Source organism: Nannospalax galili, unplaced genomic scaffold (assembly GCF_000622305.1).
Source record: "Nannospalax galili isolate Female #2095 unplaced genomic scaffold, S.galili_v1.0 scaffold332, whole genome shotgun sequence".
Lineage (NCBI taxonomy): Eukaryota > Metazoa > Chordata > Mammalia > Rodentia > Spalacidae > Nannospalax > Nannospalax galili.
Genome location: NW_008333794.1, coordinates 619,204 through 623,393, shown reverse-complemented (window position 1 = coordinate 623,393; position 4,190 = coordinate 619,204).

The following is a 4,190-nucleotide window of genomic DNA, read 5'->3' as shown; positions in this document are numbered from 1 at the left end:
GAGGAAGAAAAAGGTTAGTATGGCTGAGCTTCAAAGCCAGAGCAGACCCTGGGTGGAGTTGCTGCAGGCCTTACCCCTGTCTGATGAGTAGCCACTGGAGCCTTTTAGTAGAGGTTGGCATCATGCCCCCTATGCCCACCTCATGGTAAGAAGTTGTGTAGAGAGATTTAGCTATTAGAGGCGGGTGAAGCCTGAGGGTGGAAGTTTGGTCAGATGCAGGGCAGATTAGTTTGGAGGTAGACTTGTCAGCAGCAGCAGGGATACCACAGTCCAGCGTAGCTACCAGAAGCTCTTAGAGACCTCCATTCGAGTGAAGCTAGTCCTCGACTACTCTGCAGAAAAGAATTTCAGAATGAGTCAGAGTGAAGCAAAGTTGTTGAATTTATTAGTCATACAGTAAAAGTGAGGCAGGAGGGCTGGGCAGGTGTGGTGGTACACTCTAACCCAGCAGCAGGGAGTCAGAGGTCAGTCTGGTCTACATAGTGAGTTCAAGGCCAGCCAGGGCTACATAATGAGACCCTGTCTCAAAAAAATAAAAGTGAAGCAGGATAGAAAAATAGGGAAAATTATGGGGACAGGAGAGAGGAGGAACCCCTCACCCAGGAATCTGGTTGAAGCCTCTCACTAGCAGAGAAGCAAGAATTCCAACACAATTGATTAAGGCCTTTCTCCCTTTCCAGCTGTAAACCTGCAATTTTGTAGAAATCTCATCAGAAACTGCATTTACAGTTAAAGGACATATATCATATCCATTGTAAAACCCGAGTGGCTATTGGTTTTACGTTATCAGATTATAATTCCATCCAAGGCACCTCTGGAGCTGCCCTATAATTTGTCAAAAAAAAAAAAAAAAAGACTCGTGAGATGACTCACTGGGCAAAGTGCTTGCAGTGCAAGCATGAAGACCTGAATTCAGATCCCCAGCACACATAGAAAAGCTGGGCAAGGCAGCATGCCTTGGGAACACCCATGATGGGAGCAGGGGGAGACAGAGGATCTTAGGGGCTTACTGGTCAGCCAGTCTAGCACAAATAGCTCTAGGTTTGGTGAGAAACCCCCGTCTCGAAAAATAAGGTGGAGAGCAATAGAAAAAGACACCTGACTTCACCCTCTGGCCTGCATTTGTATGGGTGAGTGCATACACACATAATCCACACAAACACACATTGTATACATTCAGATAGGGGCGGGATTTCTTAACAAACTTAAGAAGTCTAATTGGAGTCTCCAAATAGTCTATGTGGTTAACGCTGAACAACTTACAAAACCACATCCTGTTCTCATGTGCTATTATCTTGAGCATCTTTCTAATATTACTTTTTGTACATGAGTGTTTTGTCTGCATTTATGTAAGCATACCACCTGTGTGCAATGCCAACGGAGGCCAGAAGAGGGGGTCAGATCCCCTGGAACTGAAGTTACAGGTAGTTGTTGGCTGCCATATGGATGTTGGGAACTGAACTCAGGTCCTCTGCAAAAGTGCTCTTAACCACTGAGCCATCTTTCCATTTCTTTTTAAGAAAATCTCCAATTCTGCTGCATACTGGTTAGTTTGAAATTCTTTTCTGCATCAATGTCACAAATCCCAGTTGGGCCTGAATCAAGGTACCTAAAAAGTTCTCCCTTGAGAATGAAAGTGTGGAGCTGTGTCTATGTCCCTTCACCACTGACAAAAGGAAAATATACGCAATTCCAAGACACAGTATGCATGGGAAGTGGGGCAAGAGGGAAAGGAGAGAAGGGAGAGAGGAAGAGGAGAAAGGAAGAGGGGAGTAATCTGGGGAGATTGTTCAGTGGGTAAGCCACCTGCTGTTCCAGCATTGGGTGTCTGAGTACCAATCCCCAGCACCCACATAAAACTGGACATGGCTGTGTGTGTATCTGTAACTCCAGCACTGTGAGACCAGCCAAGCTAGATGAACCAAGGTGCTCCAGTTTCAGTGAGAGACCCTGTCTCAGAAAAGGTGGAGAGTAACTGAGGAAGGCACCTAACCCAGTGTCAACCTTTGATCTACACCCAAAGAGGAATCACTCAGATGTCTTTACAATGGCTAAGCTACATTCCTCACAGGGTGTAATTTACAGTAGGTTTAAAGAGTAAGCAAAGCTTAAAATGCAAGTTTAAAAGTGTGTAGAAATATATAAACTGGCTTATGGTTACTTTATCTGAAAACCGTATTTTATTTACAAAAGGAAATTCTTTATGAGATGCACTGTTTAGAGTTAGGGATGGGAAGGAAGTGATAATATGGTGAAAACCGTTACAAGCATCTGTCTCCAAATAACCATAGTTCATTTGACGTTTGAAATGTCTTTTGGAAAACATTCTCTGGGCAATTTTGACTTTAACAGTGTGTTGAAGTTTCTTAGCAAAAAACCAAACTAGATATTGGAATGAGGAGCTTCTTTCCCGCCTCATGTCCCTTCATTTTCCCTTTTTATCCTGCCTGAGTGGAACCAAGGGATTGGATGGGAGGGTGGAGGACAAAGAAATCAGTCCTTTTGGCTAGAGCTCTTGAGTTAGCCTTAGGAGGGGGAGCACCCTGATGCACAGATAACTGCCAGGATCTCAGAGAGGAGTGGGTGTCCTCAGCATATGGATGGTGTTTGGAACCCCCCCCCCGGAAGAACTATTCGGGGACAGAGGAGGGCAGTGGACCCAGAAGCAGAAAGCTTCTACACACTTTGCTCTAGGAGTCCCACAGGCCCATTGGCCCCTCCTGCAGACTGCCAGACTCAGGGAAGGGGGCAAGACAGGCACTAGTTTGCGAAGCCCTGGCACTTCCTGATCCTCCTTTTGCTCTTTTTCATTGGCCAAGGGGGTAATGGGGAAGGTGAAGAGGGTGCGGTCCTCTGGACCCAGGAGTATTAGGTTTAAAAGGCATCTCTGAAGGCTGGCAGGACCCCAGTCTGTCTCAAGCTCAGGCCTGTATCCTCATCTGTCTAATTAGACCAGTGGAGTTAGGGCCTTCCTAGTTTGTCCATAGGCAAAAATTATTCCTTTTCACCCAGAGGCCAGGGAGCTGCCAGACACCTACCGGCCTAAAGCTGGCGGGGACTCTTAAGCCACATCTCCTATGTCTTCCATGGCCTAGCTACTTACTGTCTGATCCGTCCCCCTTCTCCACTGTCATCTTAATCTCCTGCCCAGCTTCAGGGCTTTGCCTGCACCAGCACCTCATTCCAGCCCTCCCTGACCAGGTGTTGCAGGGTGCACCCCCTAAAAGCCACTCCTCTCGCCACACCCTTTTAGGGACATGGCAGGGATTTGCGACCTACACTGCCCCGCACTGGAGCCCCCATTTGGCTTTTGGGGCATCACGGATAGCAGTGGCTACTTATGTTATCTATCACAAAAGGGACACTTGGAGCCAGGGAACAGTGAGGCATGAAATGCGAAAAGGCTCCTGTGGCCCGTCCTGCGCTGATGCGTGGTGCTAGGCCCCAAGGCCGCAAATCCCAGGCGTGCAACTCGAGGGAACCTTCCCTTCCACTATGGCAGGGGATCTCAGAGACCCCAGCCCAGGCACCCTCGCATTCTTCGCGTTGCCCCGGCCGGCCGCGTGAGGGCGTACCCTGTGTTAGTTCGAACAAATTAAAGCCCGTCCTGCAGGCAGGCCTGTGGCCCCCAGGACCCAGACCTAACTCAGGTGCCTTCGGTGCACTCTCGGCTACAGCCTGCAAAGCTCTGGGCCTTGGAGAGTCCCCCCAGGCGCACGCTACTCGTCTCCAAACCCGGAGCCCCCTCCTCCATGGCCGCGCAGCCTGGGGTGCGCACCTCTGTGCTCCTCCGCCGAGCCCTTCCCAGGCGCGGGCCGCCCCTGCGCCGCGCAGCCGCCTGGCACCCAGGCCAAGGCATCCTGGTGCGGGGGCATAAGCGCTCCGTAGCCCCGCGCAGAGGAGCTAGTGGCCACGGAAGGCACTTCAAGAAGCACAAGTTGGCGCTGGCCCCGGACCAGACTGTTGTTGTTCTCAACGTGGTCCGCACCGGGAAAATAAAAGCCGAGCGGGGCGCCCTCTCCGCCAGAGCGCAGCGCGCACGCCCAGAGCTCCGGACACGGCGCAGCGTTGGTACGCTCCCTGCCGGGTCTCTGCGCCGGCGGCCCTGACTAGATCCCCGTCCGGCCTAGCGCCGCGCCCCGGCCCGGCCCCCGCCCGCGCCCCAGCCCTGCCGCCCGTTCCCAGGCCCG